This window comes from Coregonus lavaretus (genome assembly GCF_964263955.1).
Source record: "Coregonus lavaretus genome assembly, chromosome: 7".
Taxonomy (NCBI): Eukaryota; Metazoa; Chordata; class Actinopteri; order Salmoniformes; family Salmonidae; genus Coregonus; species Coregonus lavaretus.
The window spans coordinates 7294654-7316831 of NC_139994.1; the positions used below are offsets into that span (position 1 = coordinate 7294654).

Genomic DNA, 22178 nt, shown 5'->3' on the forward strand with positions numbered 1-22178 from the left:
CTCTCTATACACCAGGTCACTAGGCTCTGTCATATCCTCACATGGTCTCTCCTATCATTGCTACGCAGATGACACACAATTAATCTTCTCCTTTCCCCCTTCTGATAACCAGGTGGCGAATCGCATCTCTGCATGTCTGGCAGACATATCAGTGTGGATGACGGATCACCACCTCAAGCTGAACCTCGGCAAGACGGAGCTGCTCTTCCTCCCGGGGAAGGACTGCCCGCTCCATGATCTCGCCATCACGGTAGACAACTCCGTTGTGTCCTCCTCCCAGAGTGCAAATAACCTTGGCGTGACCCTGGACAACACCCTGTCGTTCTCCGCTAACATCAAAGCAGTGACCCGATCCTGTAAGTTCATGCTCTACAACATTCGCAGAGTACGACCCTACCTTACACAGGAAGCGGCACAGGTCCTAATCCAGGCACTTGTCATCTCCCGTCTGGATTACTGCAACTCGCTGTTGGCTGGGCTCCCTGCCTGTGCCATTAAACCCTACAACTCATCCAGAACGCTGCAGCCCGTCTGGTGTTCAACCTTCCCAAGTTCTCTCACATCACCCCGCTTCTCCACACACTCCACTTGCTTCCAGTTGAAGCCTGCATCTGCTACAAGACCATGGTGCTTGCCTACGGAGCTGTGAGGGGAACGGCACCTCCGTACCTTCAGGCTCTGATCAGTCCATACACCCAAACGAAGGCATTGCATTCATCCACCTCTGGCCTGCTGGCCCCCCTACCTCTGCGGAAGCACAGTTCCCGCTCAGCCCAGTCAAAACTGTTCGCTGCTCTGGCACCCCAATGGTGGAACAAGCTCCCTCACGACGCCAGGACAGCGGAGTCACTCACCACCTTCCGGAGACACTTGAAACCCCACCTCTTTAAGGAATACCTGGGATAGGATAAAAGTAATCCGTCTAAAATCCCCCCCCCCCCCCCCCAAAAAAAAAATATATATACAGTGGGCGAAAAAAGTATTTAGTCAGCCACCAATTGTGCAAGTTCTCCCACTTAAAAAGATGAGAGAGGCCTGTAATTTTCATCATAGGTACACGTCAACTATGACAGACAAATTGAGGAAAAAAATTCCAGAAAATCACATTGTAGGATTTTTAATGAATTTATTTGCAAATTATGGTGGAAAATAAGTATTTGGTCACCTACAAACAAGCAAGATTTCTGGTTCTCACAGACCTGTAACTTCTTCTTTAAGAGGCTCCTCTGTCCTCCACTCGTTACCTGTATTAATGGCACCTGTTTGAACTTGTTATCAGTATAAAAGACACCTGTCCACAACCTCAAACAGTCACACTCCAAACTCCACTATGGCCAAGACCAAAGAGGGAGGGACCTAGTGAATGACCTGCAGAGAGCTGGGACCAAAGTAACAAAGCCTACCATCAGTAACACACTACGCCGCCAGAGACTCAAATCCTGCAGTGCCAGACGTGTCCCCCTGCTTAAGCCAGTACATGTCCAGGCCCGTCTGAAGTTTGCTAGAGTGCATTTGGATGATCCAGAAGGGGATTGGGAGAATGTCATATGGTCAGATGAAACCAAAATATAACTTTTTGGTAAAAACTCAACTCGTCGTGTTTGGAGGACAAAGAATGCTGAGTTGCATCCAAAGAACACCATGAAGCATGGGGGTGGAAACATCATGCTTTGGGGCTGTTTTTCTGCAAAGGGACCAGGACAACTGATCCGTGTAAAGGAAAGAATGAATGGGGCCATGTATCGTGAGATTTTGAGTGAAAACCTCCTTCCATCAGCAAGGGCATTGAAGATGAAACGTGGCTGGGTCTTTCAGCATGACAATGATCCCAAACACACCGCCCGGGCAACGAAGGAGTGGCTTCGTAAGAAGAATTTCAAGGTCCTGGAGTGGCCTAGCCAGTCTCCAGATCTCAACCCCATAGAAAATCTTTGGAGGGAGTTGAAAGTCCGTGTTGCCCAGCGACAGCCCCAAAACATCACTGCTCTAGAGGAGATCTGCATGGAGGAATGGGCCAAAATACCAGCAACAGTGTGTGAAAACCGTGTGAAGACTTACAGAAAACGTTTGACCTGTGTCATTGCCAACAAAGGGTATATAACAAAGTATTGAGAAACTTTGTTATTGACCAAATACTTATTTTCCACCATAATTTGCAAATAAATTCATTAAAAATCCTACAATGTGATTTTCTGGAAATAAAATTCTCAATTTGTCTGTCATAGTTGACGTGTACCTATGATGAAAATTACAGGCCTCTCTCATCTTGCGCAATTGGTGGCAGACTAAATACTTTTTTTCCCCACTGTATATATATATTGTAAAGTGGCTGTCCCACTGGCTATCATAAGGTGAATGCACCAATTTGTAAGTCGCTCTGGATAAGAGCGTCTGCTAAATGACGAAAATGTAATGAAAATGTAAATAATCAAGATAATATATAGTTATTATTGGGACAAAACTGGACCCTGTTCAGGATAGATTTACACAGAGGAGAGCACAGTCACACACAGCCTCACATCAATCAATCAATCAATCAATTTTATTTTATATAGCCCTTCTTACATCAGCTAATATCTCGAAGTGCTGTACAGAAACCCAGCCTAAAACCCCAAACAGCTAGTAATGCAGGTGTAGAAGCACGGTGGCTAGGAAAAACTCCCTAGAAAGGCAAAACCTAGGAAGAAACCTAGAGAGGAACCAGGCTATGAGGGGTGGCCAGTCCTCTTCTGGCTGTGCCGGGTGGAGATTATAACAGAACCATGCCAAGATGTTCAAAAATGTTCATAAGTGACAAGCATGGTCAAATAATAATCAGGAATAAATCTCAGTTGGCTTTTCATAGCCGATCATTAGAGTTTAAAACAGCAGGTCTGGGACAGGTAGGGGTTCCATAACCGCAGGCAGAACAGTTTAAACTGGAATAGCAGCAAGGCCAGGCGGACTGGGGATAGCAAGGAGTCACCACGGCCGGTAGTCCCGACGTATGGTCCTAGGGCTCAGGTCTCTCAGTTGGCTTTTCATAGCCGATCATTTAGAGTTGAAAACAGCAGGTCTGGGACAGGTAGGGGTTTCGTAGCCGCAGGCAGAACAGTTGAAACTGGAATAGCAGCAAGGCCAGGCGGACTGGGGGCAGCAGGGTGTCATCATGCCCGGTAGTCCTGACGTATGGTCCTAGGGCTCAGGTTCTCAGAGAGAAAGAGAGAACGAGAGAATTAGAGAGAGCATACTTAAATTCACACAGGACACTGGATAAGACAGGAGAAGTACTCCAGGTATAACCAACTAACCCCAGCCCCCCGACACATAAACTACTGCAGCATAAATACTGGAGGCTGAGACAGGAGCGGTCCGGAGACACTGTGGCCCCATCCGAAGAAACCCCCGGACAGGGCCAAACAGGAAGGATATAACCCCACCCACTCCGCCAAAGCACAGCCCCCGCACCACTAGAGGGATATCCCCAACCACCAACTTACAATCCTGAGACAAGGCCGAGTATAGCCCACAGAGGTCTCCACCACAGCACAAACCAAGGGGGGGGGGGGCGCCAACCCAGACAGGAAGATCACGTCAGTAACTCAACCCACTCAAGTGACGCACCCCTCCCAGGGACGGCATGAAAGAGCACCAGCAGGCCAGTGACTCAGCCCCTGCAACAGGGTTAGAGGCAGAGAACCCCAGTGGAGAGGGGAACCGGCCTGGCAGAGACAGCAAGGGCTGTTCGTTGCTCCAGCCTTTCCGTTCACCTTCACACTCCTGGGCCAGACTACACTCAATCATATGACCTACTGAAGAGATAAGTCTTCAGTAAAGACTTAAAGGTTGAGACCGAGTCTGCGTCTCTCACATGGGTAGGCAGACTGTTCCATAAAAATGGAGATCTATAGGAGAAAGCCCTGCCTCCCGCTGTTTGCTTAGAAATTCTAGGGACAATTAGGAGGCCTGCGTCTTGTGACCGTAGCGTACGTATTGGTATGTACGGCAGGACCAACTCGGAAAGATAGGTAGGAGCAAGCCCATGTAACGCTTTATAGGTTAACAGTAAAACCTTGAAATCAGCCCTTGCCTTAACAGGAAGCCAGTGTAGGGAAGCTAGCACTGGAGTAATATGATCAAATTTCTTGGTTCTAGTCAGGATTCTAGCAGCCGTATTTAGCACTAACTGAAGTTTATTTAGTGCTTTATCCGGGTAGCCGGAAAATAGAGCATTGCAGTAGTCTAATCTAGAAGTAACAAATGCATGGATTAATTTTTCTGCATCATTTTTGGACAGAAAATTTCTGATTTTTGCAATGTTACGTAGATGGAAAAAAGCTGTCCTTGAAACAGTCTTGATATGTTCGTCAAAAGAGAGATCAGGGTCAAGAGTAACGCCTAGGTCCTTCACAGTTTTATTTGAGACGACTTTACAACCATCAAGATGAATTGTCAGATTTAACAGAAGATCTCTTTGTTTCTTGGGACCTAGAACAAGCATCTCTGTTTTGTCCGAGTTTAAAAGTAAAAAGTTTTCAGCCATCCACTTCCTTATGTCTGAAACACAGGCTTCTAGCGAGGGCAATTTTGGGGCTTCACCATGCTTCATTGAAATGTACAGCTGTGTGTCATCCGCATAGCAGTGAAAGTTAACATTATGTTTTCGAATAACATCCCCAAGAGGTAAAATATATAGTGAAAACAATAGTGGTCCTAAAACGGAACCTTGAGGAACACCGAAATGTACAGTTGATTTGTCGGAGGACAGACCATTCACAGAGACAAACTGATATCTTTCCGACAGGTAGGATCTAAACCAGGCCAGAACTTGTCCGTGTAGACCAATTTGGGTTTCCAGTCTCTCCAAAAGAATGTGGTGATCGATGGTGTCAAAGGCAGCACTAAGGTCTAGTAGCACGAGGACAGATGCAGAGCCTCGGTCTGACGCCATTAAAAGGTCATTTACCACCTTCACAAGTGCAGTCTCAGTGCTATGATGGGGTCTAAAACCAGACTGAAGCATTTCGTATACATTGTTTGTCTTCAGAAAGGCAGTGAGTTGCTGCGCAACAGCTTTTTCTAAAATTTTTGAGAGGAATGGAAGATTCGATATTGGCCGATAGTTTTTTATATTTTCCGGGTCAAGGTTTGGCTTTTTCAAGAGAGGCTTTATCACTGCCACTTTTAGTGAGTTTGGTACACATCCGGTGGATAGAGAGCTGTTTATTATGTTCAACATAGGAGGGCCAAGCACAGGAAGCAGCTCCTTCAGCAGTTTAGTAGGAATAGGATCCAGTATGCAGCTTGAAGGTTTAGAGGCCATGATTATTTTCATCATTGTGTCAAGAGATATAGTACTAAAACACTTAAGTGTCTCTCCCGATCCCAGGCCCTCGCAGAGCTGTGCAGATCCAGGACAGCTAAGCCCTGGAGGAATACGCAGATTCAAAGAGGAGTCCGTAATTTGCTTTCTAATGGTCATGATCTTTTCCTCAAAGAAGTTCATGAATTTATCACTGCTGAAGTGAAAACCATCCTCTCTTGGGGAATGCTGCTTTTTAGTTAGCTTTGCAACAGTATCAAAAAGAAATTTTGGATTGTTCTTATTTTCCTCGATTAATTTGGAAAAGTAGGATGATCGAGCAGCAGTGAGGGCTCTTCGGTACTGCACGGTACTGTCTTTCCAAGCTAGTCGGAAGACTTCCAGTTTGGTGTGGCGCCATTTCCGTTCCAATTTCCTGGAAGCTTGCTTCAAAGCTCGGGTATTTTCTGTATACCAGGGAGCTAGTTTCTTATGACAAATGTTTTTCGTTTTTAGGGGTGCAACTGCATCTAGGGTATTGTGCAAGGTTAAATTTAGTTCCTCAGTTAAGTGGTTAACTGATTTTTGTCCTCTGACGTCCTTGGGTAGGCAGAAGGGGTCTGGAAGGGCATCAATGAATTTTTGTGTTGTCTGAGAATTTATAGCACGACTTTTGATGCTCCTTGGTTGGGGTCTGAGCAGATTATTTGTTGCGATTGCAAACGTAATAAAATGGTGGTCCGATAGTCCAGGATTTTGTGGAAAAACATTAAGATCTACAACATTTATTCCATGGGACAAAACTAGGTCCAGAGTATGACTGTGGCAGTGAGTAGGTCCAGAGACATGTTGGACAAAACCCACTGAGTCGATAATGGCTCCGAAGGACTTTTGGAGTGGGTCTGTGGACTTCTCCATGTGAATATTAAAATCACCAAAAATTAGAATATGATCTGCTATGACTACAAGGTCTGATAGGAATTCAGGAAACTCAGAGAGGAACGCTGTATATGGCCCAGGAGGCCTGTAAACAGTAGCTATAAAAATGAACATACATGAGCGCAGGCACACACACACACACGCATGCACACACACACACACACGCATGCACACACGCACACACTCACACACAGACTTTGATATGGGATCCAACTGAGTATTTCTGACTCCAATTCAGTGGTTATAGAATGAGCAGTGTAGCCAGCGTCTCATGCACTATTCCAGAGCTGATTCCAGATCAGATAATGCTTTCTCCATGTGTTTCTGGAGCATGAGCATTATAGAGACCGATGGAGACGGAGTTGATTCCAGATCAGATAATCCTACAGTATAGAGACGCCGATGGAGACGGAACACAACACAATCGATCAAGACATTTTAGTGTTCAGTGTTTTTCAAAGAAAATGAAAAGGACAGCCGAAAAGCCCTGTTCCCCCTCATCCCCCATCCCTCTTCCCCTGCTGGGAGGATGAGGGGTCAGGGACGGGGTGGGGGGGGGTGGAGGAACCTCACCTCTGATGACAGCCCCGTCCTACTTCCACAAACATCTTGTCCCCCACCCCTCCTTCTTTTTTCGACGACCTTACTATGCCTCAACATTCAAATCAGAAAAAACAAGGCACTTGTTCAAGGGGTTTGCAGTTTTTGTTCCAGCCAAGAACTAATAGACCTGTTTCAGCTAATCAAGGTCTTGACGATTAGTTGATTATTCCCTTCCCCTGTTGCAACCCTTACTTTCCCTTTCGTTCTCTCTCTCCAGGTGATATATGTTTCTCTCAGTGCTGTGTTGTGGTCATGGTTTAACTGTAACTCTGTCTACTGCCCTGTCTCCGTAATGGCTGAGCAGTTACACGGGGTGAGTGGTTGGAGGAGTACTTTCTGTGCGACGGTGTAGTAGTATTGAGCCGTAATGACTGACAGACTGCAGTGGGTGCTGAAAGGTGCTGAGAGGTGCAGGCCCACGGGGCAGATGTTAAGCAGACTGTGTGAGTGAGAGGAGAGAAAGCAAGAGACAGAGCTACAACACAACACTGACAGACACACAGCACCTGGCTGAAAGGGGGAGAGAGGAAAGGAGAGAGAGGAGGAAGGAGAGAAGGATATATATTTTGCACTAACTAGAGCCTCAATTTAATTGAATCAGGCCTCGCTTGAATGTGACATGATTCTGTGTGGAAAACCAAGAGAGTTAAAAGAGTGGGGGAAGGAGAAAGGGAAATGTTGTGAGATTTAGTTGACACTTTATTAAACAGCACCTGCAAAACTGCAAACCTCAAATCTAATTGGCAAATCGAAATAGATAAAAATGTGATCAAACGGCGCCAATAGATCTCCATATCCTGGGAAAAGACTCTGCGTTCCACACAGCGTTCCCGGTGTTCCATCGGAGGCCCGAGACGTCAGGGTGATGGGAATGAACGTTGGCGCTGATCCATGCCGGGCTGGAGTGACATGTGTGCTGGCCCGTGAGCTACTCTGAGGAGACCCTCTCTTTCTCTACCATTCCTCTTGCTCCTCCCATGGTTTATTATTACCAGATAATCGCTCCCATCTGCGTGTCCAGCAAAAGACAGACCTAGAAAAGGGGGGAATGGGAGAATGAATGAAAGGGAGAGAGAGAGAGAGAGAGAGAGAGAGAGAGAGAGAGAGAGAGAGAGAGAGAGAGAGAGGTGTGCCATGAGTGGATTTCATCTCCAATACAAACACGTCACCCCCCTCTCCTCCTCTTTACCCCTCCTCCCTCCTTTCGTCAGATCAAGTTAGAGGTTGTGCAGAGTCTCCATCAGGGATATTATAATTCAGCATGACTTCTGGACAGCTTCACGCACAACTAGGAATTCAGCGGCTATGGGCACGAAAATCGGATTCAAATTAGTGCTGTATTACATGACTGTTTACTTTTCATCTCTCCTGCCATCTCTAACCCTCCCCAGTTTCAAAATGTGTGTGCGTGTGTGTGTACCGGCACCTCAAATGTTCTACTGCTTGAGCTCCTGTTCCTCTTATAAAATATTAGCTCAAAAGTATTGTGGAGCTCCTGCACCTAAATATCAACAGTACTGGCACCCAAAATGATTACCGGAACCTATTTCAATCCAAGTCAAGCACTGAGCAGAACAAACTAAACTTTTATACTCTCATGCTTTCAGACGTTGTTGTGAATGTAAAGATGAAGACAAGAGTATGCAAGAAAACACATTACTACACACACACACAAACAAACGCAACAACCATAGCAATCAACAATGAATCAAAAGTGTGTTTGATCCATCTGTCTTGGGTCAGTGACAAGGAAAGGAAATACTCACTCACAACCCACACAGGACCCCGGGGCTCTGATCTAGGATCAGATTAAAGCTGATTATGACCAATTAAAGTCAATTCTAACATTGAGGTAATGAGAGCTCAGAGGGATACCAGCGTAAGCCATCACACTCCGGAAACAGTGACACTCGTCTATTTTTCATTCACTTATTCCCTCTCTCTGATTGGCTGTGAGTTGTTCTGTGGTAGATAAATAAGGTTAATGACTTAATGTCGGATAAAGATTCCTGTTAAATTCAAACCGCCTTGGATAGCTAACATTAACAACACATACTATACAATACTATACAATACTATACAATACTATACAATACTATACAATACTATAATATACAATACTATACAGTACTATACAATACAGTACTCAATGATACTATACAATATTATACAATACTATATGATACAATACTATACAATACTATACGACACTTTACAATATTATACAATACTATACAATACTATTCAATACTATATGATACTACACAATATTATACAATACTATACGAAACTTAGGTGCCGATACGATATGTATTGCGATTCTCAGAATTCTCACAATTTTATTGAGATTTGATATTCCAAACATATTGCTCACTATATGTCTGCTGCAGATGGACAAAAGAGCATGATAACAATAGTTTTGATCAGTCATGGAAGTAAAGGTGCTTAAAATATGTTGGCTCACTATTTAAAAAGAAGATAGAGAACAAGCTATAGGATGAAAAATATCAGAGTTTTGACATAGGTACAGCTGACTAGCGCTAACTAACTCCTCCTAGGAGTCAAAGTATCGATATAATATCTTCCAACATGATATTGTGATATGTAACTGTATAGATTTTTCCCCCATCACTAAAATACGTATTTCAGTCAGTCTGTCTGTCTGTTTGTCTGTTTGTCTGTCTGTCTGACAGTTTGGGGTAGAGGTATAGAGGGATGGAGGGATAGAGGGATGGAGGGTTGGAGGGATGGAGGGATGGAGGGAAGGAGGGATAGAGGGATGGAGGGATGAGGGATGGAGGGATGGAGGGATGGAGGGATAGAGGGATGGAGGGATGGAGCGATAGAGGGATGGAGGGATGGAGGGATGGAGGGATAGAGGGATGGAGGGATGGAGGGATGGAGGGATGGAGGGATGGAGGGATAGAGGGATGGAGGGATGGAGGGATAGAGGGATGGAGGGATGGAGGGATAGAGGGATAGAGGGATGGAGGGATGGAGGGAGAGGGATGGAGGGATAGAGGAATTGAGGGTTGGAGGGATGGAGGGATGGAGGGATGGAGGGATGGAGGGATAGAGGGATGGAGGGATGGAGGGATAGAGGGATGGAGGGATGGAGGGATAGAGGGATGGAGGGATGGAGCGATAGAGGGTTGGAGGGATGGAGCGATAGAGGGATGGAGGGATGGAGGGATAGAGGGATAGAGGGATGGAGGGATGGAGGGAGAGGGATGGAGGGATAGAGGAATAGAGGGATGGAGGGATGGAGCGATAGAGGGATGGAGGGATGGAGGGATAGAGGGATAGAGGGATGGAGGGATGGAGGGAGAGGGATGGAGGGATAGAGGAATAGAGGGATGGAGGGATGGAGGGATGGAGGGATAGAGGGATAGAGGGATGGAGGGATGGAGGGATAGAGGGATAGAGGGATGGAGAGATGGAGGGATGGAGGGATGGAGGGATGGAGGGATAGAGGGATGGAGGGATGGAGGGATGGAGGGATAGAGGGATGGAGGGATGGAGGGATAGAGGGATGGAGGGATGAGGGAGAGGGATGGATGGAGGGATAGAGGAATAGAGGGATGGAGGGATGGAGGGATGAAGGGATGGAGGGATAGAGGGATAGAGGGATGGAAGGATGGAGGGATAGATGGAGGGATAGAGGGATGGAGGGATAGAGGGATGGAGGATGGAGGGATAGAGGGATAGAGGGATGGAGGGATGGAGGGATAGAGGGATAGAGGGATGGAGGGATGGAGGGATAGAAGGATGGAAGGATGGAGGGATAGAGGGATGGAGGGATGGAGGGATGGAGGGATGGAGGGATAGAGGGATAGAGGGATGGAAGGATGGAGGGATGGATGGAGGGATAGAGGGATGGAGGATGGAGGGATGGAGGGATGGAGGGATAGAGGGAAGGAGGGATAGAGGGATGGAGGGATGGAGGGATAGAAGGATGGAGGGATGGAGGTACAGTATAGTAGGGCATAATGGTGAACTGTGACCTTTGTCCTCAGTGTGTTCTGGCCCACTCTCCCAGAATTCAGCTGGACTAAAGGTCAAGGGTCACTACTCTGAGACATCTCTCTCTTTGGGAGATTCTCAATTGGAAAAAGTCTGTCCTCTCCTCGACTCCTCTGTCCTCCTCTCCTCCGTGACCAGGAAACCGATGAGTGTCCTCCTATCCTCGATTACCTACTTTGACAGAGGATGCACAAGAGTGCCCTCCCACCGGCTAGCGTGGAAGTGTTTTAACACCTACCACACCCCCTTTGAATCAGCTTTTGTTTTCTCGAAGGAGAAAAGCATGCACACATTTACTAGCTACATTTGTTTTTATCACTTTACACATTTATTTTTGGATTCCACCCCTGTAAACGTAATTTGCATGATTACGCGCAAATGGAAAAGGAGAGTATTTTCATTACTAATTGAGATGCTCCCTTTCTCTTCTCCACCTTTCTCTCTTTACTCTCCTTTCACCCCACCATTTTCTTTCTCTCTTTTCTCTCCTTTCACCCCACCATTTTCTTTCTCTCTCATTCACGTTCTCCCTTCTTTTCTCAGCCTCAGAGCAGAACTGACCACAACAGCAGTGTGAAATATGAGGTAGACACATACCTAGCCACATTTACTCCCTCTTCAAGAGTCATTACTGAATTAGAAATGTACTCTATTAAAAACAAAAAAACTACATTTTAAGTGAGAAGTAGGCATTGGTCTGAAGCCAAAAAAATAAAAAGGTTGCTTAGGATTCAAACCTTCTCTAACAGCCTAATTCATTCTCTTAGAGGTGGTGCTCCCACAATAATGGGATTTGTACTGCATACAAGGTAAAGTATTGGCTTCTTACATTACACTAATCCCATTCCACTATCTTTTCAAGTTGTTTTTTATTATTATATGAAAGCAAGCTTTGCTTTTATACTTACAAGACCATCATCCTTGATTTTGTTTTGTCTGTTTTGTCTCGTAGTAATGTGGTGCCTGCATGTATTTCCTTAAAAAAAAAAAAAAGGTCAGTATGTGCCCAACATAACAGCAGGTGGTGGTGTGTTGGACACATTCCCTCATATATAGAGAGGTTTGTAGAGCCTGTCTGCAATCCTGATTTCTGTAACCGCTAGCTTACCTGTGTAAAATTGACATAAGCTCAGGAACACTTGTTTTGCAAACATGGTCCTGTTTTATCAATTGCTGTGCTGATCAATGCACAGTTCATTACCTCTGTCAAATTAATATGTAGCTCAAGGTTATGTGTGTATTTGTTTATTTCTTGCAATAAAGATGGTGAAGCTACAATAATACACATTTACAATAGGCCTATATAAAAAAAAATACATACAGCTTAATGCTAATCGTTGATGCATGACTGATGGGGTGTACTCCTCAATGCCATCGGATGTATCCTGGAACATATTCCAGTCTGTGCTAGCAAAACAGTCCTGTAGCTTAGCATCCGCAACATCCGACCACTTCCGTATTGAGCGAGTCACTGGTACTTCCAGATTGAGTTTTTGCTCATAAGCAGGAATCATGAGGATAGAATTATGGTCAGATTTGCCAAATGTAGGGCGGGGGAGAGCTTTGTACGCTTCTCTGTGTGTGGTGTAAAGGTGGTCTAGATTTTTTTTTTCTCTGGTTGCACATGCTGGTAGAAATGAGGTCAAACGGATGTAAGTTGTCCTGCATTAAAGTCCCTGGCCACTAGGAGCACCACTTCTGGGTGAGCATTCTCTTGTTTGCTTATAGCCTTATACAGCTCGTTGAGTGTGGTCTTAGTGCCAGCATCGGTTTGTTGTGGTAAATAGGCAGCTACGAAAAATATAGATGAAAACTCTCTTGGTAAATAGTGTGGTCTTACAGCTTATCATGAGGTACTCTACCTCAGGCGAGCAAAACGTTGAGACCTCCTTAATATTAGAGATTGCGCACCAGCTATTGTTGACAAATAGACCCAGACCACCACCCCTCGTCTTACCGGAGGTTGCTGTTCTGTCTTGTCGATGCACAGAAAATCCAGCCAACTGTATATTATCCATGTCCTTGTTCAGCCACGACTCAGTAAAACATAAGACATTACAGTTTTTAATGTCCTGTTGATAGGATAGTCTCGAACGGAGCCCATCCAGTTTATTCTCCAGTAGGACGGATGGTAAAGGCTGATTTTCCAATTCTCACCAAGCACCCGGATCTGCGCCCCCTGTATCAGCATCTCCTCTTCATGCGAGTGACAGGGATTTGGGCCTGGTCCGGGAGGAGCCGTAAATCTTTTGCCTCCGATTCGTTAAAGAAAAAATCTTTGTCCAGTCCGAGGTGAGTAATCGCTGTTCTGATGTCCAGAAGCTCTTTTCGGTCATAAGAGACAGTGGCAGAAACATTATGTACAAAAAAAGTTACAAACAACGTGAAAAAACACACAGAATAGCACAATTGGTAAGGAGCCCGTAAAATGGCAGCCATCCCCTCCGGCGCCGTTATCATATATAAGTTGTTTGTTATGAAATATGGTGTCTCTGGCTCTATTAAGCCCTGAGCCCTCCTGTAGCTCAGTTGGTAGAGCATGGCGCTTGCAACGCCAGGGTTGTGGGTTTGATTCCCATGGGGGGCCAGTATGAAAAATGTATGCACTAACTGTAAGTCCCTCTGGATAAGAGTGTCTGCTAAATGACTAAAATGTAATTAGGGGGGAAAAGTGTTACTTTCATCCCGGTTCTCCCTTACACGTTGTTTGAAGTACAATAGACCAACGTAGCTACTGTAGTAGGTCAAAGCTGTGTGCTGGAAAACCTTGGTGGAGTAGGCATTGTGGCACTTGTGAATTTCCTTTATTTTTTTGCTTCAGACCAATGCCTACTTACTTAAAACGTAGTTGTTTTTTTCATGGTTTGTACACCAGAAGTTGGTTTTGTGTTAAAGGTGCATTATACAACATTTCCACATGCAAAGCCTGATTAGTTTTTTAGTACCAAAAGTCTCTCATTGGCAGTGCTATTGTAACCTTTAATTTGGCCTCTGCCAAAAGGTCTGGGCCTTAATGGCACCGGTGGTGTGAATGCATAACTGCAAGGGTTGCTGGTTTAAACTCTGATCTGCTGGCTGTTGCCCTCTAACAGCTCAAATCCATTTTGAACTAACTATTCAAGTATGTGTAGAATTAACCATGGATAGTCAAAAGTAATTGTCTGCAGTTTTACAGAAGGTGAATAGCTCTATTGAATGAGACAGTCTTACATTGTGAAACATGACTCAATTCCCATCGAAAGCAAAGTAAAAGAAAATGGTTTTAAGTCATTGACTTTTGAATGTCGTATAACTCAGCCATAGAGACTAAACAAAGATATCCCCATGTACACTTGAGTTGCAGAGTTATACATCCTATACATTTATTTAATCCAGGTTTGGGGGGGAATTAGCCCCCTCCCCCCACCTAGCACCGCTGGAATGGCCCTGCATGGCAGAGTTGTTGACAAATATCCAACACATGGGCTAGTCCAGCATCCAGATCGGAGTTGTTAATACAATCAAAATGATCAAATGACAGAGTTGTTAGTTTCACACTGTTGATCAGCACACATTTGGATAAAAATGTCAAGAAGACAGGAGAAGGAGCGTATTGGAATTTGTTCGGGATGTTCGAAACTGGTGCTAGCAAGCATGCATTTGCACACTGCATGTGCATTGGGGGTTTAACATAGCTACACAGTAAAAAATGGGGTGTTAATATTTCAGAGTAAAGTTATTTTAACCCAGATAGAGTATTTTCAACATTTTTGAGAGTAAAGTTGCTCTATCAGTGGAGTTAAAAGTGAGTGTAAAAATCTGCAGATACGCAGTGACAATTTCAACTCTACAGCAGTGATGAATACCCGCCACTCTGCTTTGCTGAAGTTTGGCACGTACGTTGGTGGAGGAAGATTGCGAAGGAGTAGCTAGGCCACAGATATTGCTAGGTAAGTTACATCCCCGTTTTTTCAACACCAAACCGGTATTTTTTAACTTTACATAATTTTAGAGTTGTGCTGATGTCAAGGTCATATTTTAAGTTACGAGTTCCATGCGGCGGTCCCCCTTGCAGTGAGCTCGTCATCAGCCAGCTAAATTAGCTTGTAAGTTCAGATGGTTGACAGTAATAACTGTTATATGATATACCCATGGAATATGTTTGATATTTTTGTGAATGGCTTGCTGTTTCATATGGCTAAAAATAGGTAACGTTAACTTAGCTAATCAGTTCGTTTGAAGGACACCACCGTTTGGCATGTGCTTGTCATGCGGTTAGCTAGCTTGCAATCAGTATCGGTAACTGTCTTTCTTTGTGTTGCAATATTTTCACGAATGAAGTTTGTCAGAATGGTAAATACGTAAAATAACGTTCGCTAACAACAAAACATTTATACAGATAGTATTGTTAGCTAACGTTATTGTATAGCTTCCCAGGCTTCCTTACACTAACGTTAACTGTTTTTTATAAAGCTATATATAACGGTAATGTTAGCATGCTTCTGATAGTTAGCCAGCTAATGTTGGTGTTATAAAACGATAACTTAGATCACTGATTTGCATGACGGGTTTGTTTAACATTGCTTAACCATTTTAATGGTTAGCTACTGTTCGAACTAAAATGGCTAATGAGCTAGCTAACTTTGACACATAGCTAGTTATTTGGTAGCTAATGGGACAATGTGCCTCTAAACTTGAACTAGCCTACACCCATTTGCTGCAGAAAATGGCAGCTTAACGTTATATTCAACCAGCACAACTTTGTCTACTTCAGCCTTTGTAATTGCAGTGTAACGTCTAAGTAATGCATAGTGCATTGCGTAGCTAGTACTACTGAGATAAATGGATAGTTAGCTAACGCTTAGTTGAACCAGCACTAAATGATGATTTTGAATATATATTTTCTTTGTTAACAGAGGCAAAATGCTGTTGCGTGTTCAGCTCGGGGAAGAGCAGAAATACGTCAAGCTGTCTGAGCTGACATTCAATGCTTTCTTGAAAGAAGGTAGGTATAATAGGTTAAAGCAATACATATCACCCTAATGACAAAATAATACAGCATTAAGCTATTATCTTATGATATCTATTTAGGTCTATAGTCATTTCTGCTGTGCTTTATATTTTCAGTAACATAAAATCAGGTGCAGATCCTTGTCTTTCATCATTTTGTGAACACATGAGGCAACCTTAAGTATGAACTTGGATTCTTGTGAGAAGGGAATGCATGTTTTTCTTTTTTTTCTTCTTTTTTTAACAGTGTGTCTAAAATTCAACATACCAGAAAGCAGAAAGCCAGACATTAAGGTGTATGACCAGTCTGAAACAGAAGTTGACTCAGATGTTTTTGAAGAATTAGTAAAGGAGTCACCTGGAACTTTCAGAATCATGCTGGGCAATGGACTTGGTATTCATTCATTCAATTAGTTTTTTAGTTTAAAGGCCAGAATGAGAACCTTTATTGTCTTAAAAATAACAGTTTATTGTAATATGTTTCTATGTTTTGCACAAATTTCATAATGAACAGATACCTCTCATTCATCATCATGCTCGGGTACATCTGATGACACCATCATTCTGAATTTCACTGTGTGTGACGATGTTGAAGAAGTAGCGGCTGGCGAAGGAAGCCAGCCTAAAAGGCCATGCCACATAAACTATGAGGCAAAAGCAGTAAGTGGTGAACATTGCTGTTAAGTCCAATCTGAATGTTGTTTCATCATGTGACAGCATTACATATTGTTTTACAATTACGGAAAGCACATTTCTTTCCACCTATAGCTGATTGAAAAAATCCTAACATCAAAGCCTGGTGGTGAACGCATTATGCAAGAGTATGGAAAAACCAAATCTCTGACAGATGCCACCAGAAGACAGATGATCAACATACTTGCTGCTGAGATGACAGAAACACATGGGTAAGCATTAAGCATATAGATGGGCTGTAAAGAAACATTGTTATTATTTTCCGGTTATTAATTATGTAAAATGTGTTGTGCAATATCAATTCAGTGTGATGTTAACTTTGAATTCATATGCTAGGACATCCCCCCCCAAAAGTGTCAGAGTGATGTATGCACAGGGGATAGTAGCTTTGTTTCCCTATCTAGAAGACCCATACTTACAACATGGATATGTAAGTAAATGGGTTATTGCAACATTATGCACATATTCACTCTATGAAATGGGAATAGTACTCCTTTATAATTTATTTATAATAATATAGGATCATTACTACGATCCGGAGAGTGGTTCCGGATACCTTGCATGGCGATTGAAGACCATACAAAGAAAAACAGCAGAGGAAAGAGGTGCCTCAGTCAGCAAATCTCCTAAAGGTATGTTTTCTGATCAGTGACATGTAATTATAATGGTGACCTGTGAATTGTACAGAAAGGATTTCTTAACACTGTATTTTGTCTTAAGTTGGTGGGCCAGGCCGTGATCGTCAGCCCTTCACCTATGACAGAGAGCCATCTGATGAGGATGTGGAAGCAGCTATTGCTGTTTTGAGACACTCTGCTGATGAAAACACTGTCCGTGAGAAGATGAAAATGACCTTCATATATCGGCAAGCAATGGTCAACGATGAAGCCAAATCATCAGATGTCTTCTCGGTCTTCCCAAGATTTCTGGACACACCAGGACTGGTATGACAACTTAATTCACTGCATCACCAAAAATATCCAATGAAGAATAAGGTAACACTCATTATTTCTGTCTTTGTGTGTTACATTGCAGATAGAACAAGATTTCAGACTTCTGTTTGGTGAGGCCACAGCCAACAAATTCTTGGAGAAGTGGCCAACCACTTTCAAAGCAAAAGTAATAAAGGAAAGCCATGGACTTGTATCCACCACAGAACTCTTGGATTTGATGCGCAATGCTGAGTCAGCTGCTGAAGTTGAGAATGGTATGAATGAACTGTTTTACTTTTTATGTGGATAATGTAGGTGTGCATTATATGTCCATAATGGTGCAAGTTGTGAATAAGAATGTTATGCTACGGCACAATGTTAACCAGGTTTTTATTTACTTATTTGTAGGCTGGGACAGTGACATGTCTGCCATCTTGCTGCTGCTACATTTGCTACCACCATCTGCACAAGGTAGAAAGAGGCCGGGAAAGATGTCTGCATATCAAGCTGTAGATCAGCTCATCAGATTTCAAAAGGTATGCTTAACAGTTGTTTAAAATATATATTCCATCATCTCAATCTTGTGCACAGTTTGAGGTGATCTTATCTATTGTCAGAGGTTAGTCACCAAAACAATTCTGTTGAATGTGTTTTTTTTGTAGGTTGGAACCAGTGTGCAGCAGCATCTTGACAACATCACCCAAAGCAGTCAGCCCTACCTTCTCGCCCAGGGATCCACACAGAGCAGCATTCACTCCTACTTCATTGTGGTTGACAAGCATGCTCTTCCATGCAAGGCAACAGGTTCAGTAGGAGCTTTTGACGAAGTCTTTAAAGCCCATTACGTATTTGGTACGTCATACAGTTCTTCCTTGAGCAGCTTTTTCACTTTTGTGCAAACAACCATCTATAACATCGACATGGGGGAAACAAAGGAGACTCCTAGAGTTGCTGAGTTGCGAGCAAGAATGGTGCGTTAGTTGAGATAAAACTATGAAGTGTTTTCTTTGCAAAAGTGACCATGGAAGTCCAAACAACCTTGTTAAGCACCTTAAGATAATTCATGGGCTATGTACAGGCAGGACTCTTTTTCTGAAATGTGGTCAAGAAGGATGCTCACGTTCTTTTGGTAGCTTTTCTGGTTTTAGAAAACATCTTAACAAGTGCCACGGAGAAAGTTTAGTAGATTCTATAGAAGATGATCTTTCAGACCCTCAAAGTACCGTCAACACCAGTAATATTTCTCATGTTGAAGTGTCGACTGAATGTTTAGAGGCTGAGTCAGAGTTATCTTCGCCATACATTGTAAATAGTTGTGCAGCTGTTATTTCTGATCTAAAGGCAGCAGGTGTTGGTCAAAGTACAGTAAATACTGTAGTGATTTCCATGGAAGAGATTGTTCAAGATATTCATCAGCATGCTAAAGAAACAGTGATAAAGCATGTATTTAGTAATGAAAGAGAAACAGAAATGTGCAAGAAAGTTGAGGCGTGTTTTGAGGGGTTAGAGAATCCTTTCACAGTTCTAAATTCGGAATACAAGCGATCAAAATTTATGACTGCCAAGTGGGAAATAGTAGAACCAGTTGAATGTGTGATTGGTTCAAGATTTGACACAAGACGAAATAAAAAGACTGGAACATATGATCAGGTAGTAGTTCAAGATAAATTCATGTATATTCCAATTTTATCTACACTGCAGTCAATATTTAAAAGTCAGTATTTTGCAGAAATGTTGCAAAGCTCAGCTACCAGCAACTCTAGACTGAGAGATATTTGTGATGGATCTTTTTTTAAAAGTCACCCCCTGTTCTCAACTGAGAAGCAGACAATACAGGTCCAGATGTTCTATGATGATTTTGAGGTCGCCAACCCATTGGGTTCCAAGTGAGGTATTCATAAATTGGGTGGAGTATATTTTACTTTAAGAAACTTCTCTCCAAAATGGAATTCTTTTTTGGCTAACATACACCTGTGCGCCTTATTTCATACTCAAGATGTTAAACGATATGGTTTTAGTGAAATTTTTGCTCCCATTGTTCGAGACATTAAAGTGTTAGAGAGCGATGGTATTGAGATTCCATTATACAGTGGTTATGTACGTGGCACTGTAGTACAGGTAACAGGTGATAATTTGGGTTTGCATAGTTTGTTTGGTCTGGTGGAGTCTTTCAGTGCAAGGTACTTTTGCAGGTTCTGTTTAGCAGAAAAGGAGGACTTTCAAACAGAATTCTCTGAAGATTCTTCCAAAATAGTTTTACGCACCAAAGATATGCATACTGCTCACTGTCAAGAAATGGCTTGTAATCCATCCCTTCCGTATGTTTTTGGTGTGAAAAGGTCATGCATATTAAATTCATTGAGGTATTTTCACACAACTGAGAACTTCTCAGTTGATGTGATGCATGATGTGTTAGAAGGGGTTGGCCAGTACGAATTGAAGTTATTATTTCTGTATTTGAATGAAAAACATGTTACATCAGGAGAAATACATTCAAGAATACAAAGTTTTGATTATGGTTTCACAGAGAGAAATAACAGGCCTGTGACTGTTAATTTAAGTGAAGGATCTAATGATCTGGGACTGAATGCAATTCAGTCCTGGTGCTTACTTAGGAATGTTCCTCTTATCTTTGGAGATTTGGTAACTTCTACTGACCAACACTGGGGCCTGCTTCTTTTATTATTGCAAATAATTAACATTATATTCTCGCCCATGTTATCTCAAGGTCTATGTGTATATTTAAAACATTTGATTGTTGATCACCATACACTGTTTAAGAAGTTGTATCCTCAGAAAAAACTTTTACCAAAGCACCATTTTCTTATCCACTATCCCCGCTGCATCCAGAAAATAGGGCCTGTACTTCATAGTTGGTGTATGAGGTATGAAGGCAAACATAATTTTTTCAAAAAACAGCTTAAATCGTTTAAAAATATTACCAAAACGCTGGCAAAAAAGCATCAGAATCATATGGCATATAGTTGGCGAAGATCAACAACTTTTAGTCGGTTAGATATTGGTCCAGGAAAAATGGTGGCTTTAAATATGGTAAAAGGAGGTTCTGAAATTGCTTTGGCAATGCAAGTGCCCAGTAGCATTCAGGTTATGAAGGTTAATTGGGCTAAACATAATGGGTATGTTTATCGCCCACACTTGGTTATCTGTGGCGAAGTTGACTCTGAAGTGCCCTTGTTTTATCAGATTGAGTCAGTTCTGATAATGTGTGAAAAACTGTTACTACTCACAGTGCCTTTAGTTACAGTAACTTTTCAAGAACATTTCCATGCATATGAGGTGATCAGATCAAAGCATGATTTAGTTTTTTTTCATGTCGACAACCTGCACTACCCTAGACCTTTTGACATACAAAGGTCATATGGAGGAAATGACACAGCTCTCCTTGTTGTGCCATATTGCTTTCTCTGGTGAACATTTTTATGATGTTATACTTCTGTCATAGACAAGGCAATGGGTGTACAATGTAAATTCACGGACATTGAAATTATACTTTTTTTTTTCAATAAATGTGGGTGCTCTCATCTTGTATTATTGTGCTTTGTTTTATTTGATAGTATTGATATTTCTATAATTCAGTAACACTACATCATATGATTTAAATTAAATTTAAAAAAACACTGTAGAGAAATGAAAAGTAAATATCATTACACTTTAAAGTGTCATTTTTTAAAGTAAAATTGTAGTTGACTTAACTCTATACAGTGTAATCATATTACTCTCAACAGTGTGATTAAACTACAGTGTTAAATATTTTGACACATTTCATTGTTATTTTTTACACAATATGGAGTAGAATTAACTCTAAAAGTTTTACACTGACCAAAGAGTACATTTTACACTGATTTTGAGTGGGACCAAATGTTATCTGAAACAGAGTTAAATTCAACTCGATAGGAGTTAAATTAACACTTCTGTTTTTACTGTGTAACTACATGTAGCTAGGAATTTGTTTTGTCAGCTACAATTTGAGATGTGTCCTGTCTGACAGTGAAATTTGGCTAGCTCTTACCGTAGCTTGGACTATGGAGTAGCTAGCTATCTAAAGTTGCAAAAGCTCATTGCATGCATTGTAAGGTAGCAGCATGACAATTTGCCAAAAGTCTAGTGTTGGTTTTGAATTGATTTAGCTAGCTAGCTATGTTTTATGGAAAAATTTAGGACTGGCATTTGGATGTGAGCTAGCTAACGTTAACTATCTTCTGTGTTGAGGTCAGCTGTTGTTTTCTGGCTCTAGCTAACTAATGGCTGAAGTAATTTGTGTATAAACCTTCCATAACCAAATATGGCTCGCTACCTTTCTCTGCCTGTTCGTTGGCTATCTAGCTTTCAGCTGACTGGTGTTTGCTACCTAGCTAATCAAAATATCTGATTAAATGTCAGGAATTGTGAAAAACTGAGTTTAAATGTATTTGGCTAAGGTGTATGTAAACTTCCGACTTCAACTGTAGCTAGCTAGGTTTGTTCTCATCCACTTCTTATGACTGGCAGCCTGGTGCAGCAGCAACTGTGTTGTTACCGAGCAACCGAGTTGCTGGATTCAGGTAGATAGAACTCTGAGCTTCAGCTAAAAAATATGTTAGCATTGTCAAAAATTCTACAAAAAGGTAGCACATCATCGGTTCCTAATGGACAGAAAGAGCATGTGCACAATAAATTATAAATGTAATCAAATCTGTTGCACCTACAAACTTTAGTCA

At 42.4% G+C, this 22178-nt stretch overlaps 4 long non-coding RNA genes across 4 annotated transcripts; all 4 read left to right on the forward strand.

The window, feature by feature from the left end:
• The first annotated feature begins 14537 nt into the window (after positions 1–14537).
• Positions 14538–16139, forward strand: LOC311132625. Its single transcript, XR_014613524.1, has 3 exons — positions 14538–14775; positions 15742–15830; positions 16083–16139. It is a non-coding gene; the product is annotated as an uncharacterized lncRNA (long non-coding RNA).
• An 8-nt stretch (positions 16140–16147) lies between these two features.
• Positions 16148–16943, forward strand: LOC311132626. Its single transcript, XR_014613525.1, has 4 exons — positions 16148–16229; positions 16350–16495; positions 16604–16740; positions 16865–16943. It is a non-coding gene; the product is annotated as an uncharacterized lncRNA (long non-coding RNA).
• Positions 16944–16945: 2 nt separating this feature from the next.
• On the forward strand, positions 16946–17417 carry LOC311132627. The gene is made up of 3 exons (XR_014613526.1): positions 16946–16958; positions 17049–17160; positions 17249–17417. It is a non-coding gene; the product is annotated as an uncharacterized lncRNA (long non-coding RNA).
• Positions 17418–17423: 6 nt separating this feature from the next.
• LOC311132628 lies at positions 17424–19341 on the forward strand. The gene is made up of 4 exons (XR_014613527.1): positions 17424–17472; positions 17564–17735; positions 17869–17996; positions 18123–19341. It is a non-coding gene; the product is annotated as an uncharacterized lncRNA (long non-coding RNA).
• The last annotated feature ends 2837 nt before the right edge of the window (positions 19342–22178 follow it).